Raw genomic sequence first — 1244 nt, forward strand, 5'->3', positions numbered from 1 at the left:
ACCCAACTAGCAGGAGAGAAGAAAAACAGATACCAGTGTTTGCAGAATTATAAAAGTGTTTGATTCCAGTGATTGTTCACTTCCGTACACACAGCAAAGTGACATGATGCACCAGGATACACAGTGGGAGCTGAGCACAATGTGGATTAAAAGAAAATAAACATTCTTGATTTTTATTTGATGAAGAAGAGATACAAAGAAAAACATTCAATCGCACCTTACCACACTACCTGTAAAAGCAACACTGAACAATACTGGGACTAACAGCGGTATTTTCAGCTAACTTGTCGGATTAGTGATAAAACCTATAAACCCAGCACACCCAGAGTGGACATGTTGTCAAGGCTCTGGAGATGGACGCTTCATTGGTAAAATGCATGTATTACTATTAACAAATGCCACTGCAGTGTATGTAATAAACTAAAGCGAATCACAGGTGTTCAAGAGATAACCTATTTTTAGATATAAAAGAGCACATACCTTGTTTTTAAGTAACATTTGCTGCATCTTTTACACACTGTTATCGGTTGATGGATCAGTTCGCGCCTCGCATCTTATAACTAAGTGCGACCAGTGGCTCCTCTCCGACTTGGCTCTCCCTATTCATTTTGTGACTTGCCAAACTCTACTTTGTACCAGAATTGAGCCATTGTAAGCAGTAGACTCTGTTTGAAGAATGTGGTGAAATGGCGAAATCCCACATCAAAAGTATATATGTGCCAGGACAATCAGTTGCACTCACAGCAACTCGTCTTCCACACTGATTGTCCCTTGGTCTCAAATGTTCAGAAGGATTCGTTGTATGATTGCTAGAAGTGACAGTGACATTAATGAAGCTAACGCTAACAGGAGTGTGTGGGAGCTAGAGCGGGAGAGAGATAAAGAGAGCGAGAGAGACAAAGCAAGCGGATGAAAAAGAGAGAAATGGAAGGAGGGGGAAAGTCTTGTTATTTGTACTCACCTAATAATAGAAGAAGCAGCCGAATACATGTCAATTTGTGACATCACCAGACAAACTAGCTGAACACCTGTGAATTTATATGTTTATTTTTAATACCTATAGACCCATGTCATGCCAATAAACGGGGCACAAGGAAGGAAAATAGTGAAGGAGCCCAATTTCCACGTGAAAGGTTGATGGCCTGTTTTAAAAACAAAAACAAGAAACATAAAATAATGTAAAAATAAGTTTTTGGTTTCAGTTTTTATACATCATGAGTTTTTCTCACTATTAGTTTGTAACT

The sequence above is a fragment of the Lissotriton vulgaris genome, chromosome 1_1, assembly GCF_964263255.1.
Source record: "Lissotriton vulgaris chromosome 1_1, aLisVul1.2, whole genome shotgun sequence".
Taxonomy (NCBI): Eukaryota; Metazoa; Chordata; class Amphibia; order Caudata; family Salamandridae; genus Lissotriton; species Lissotriton vulgaris.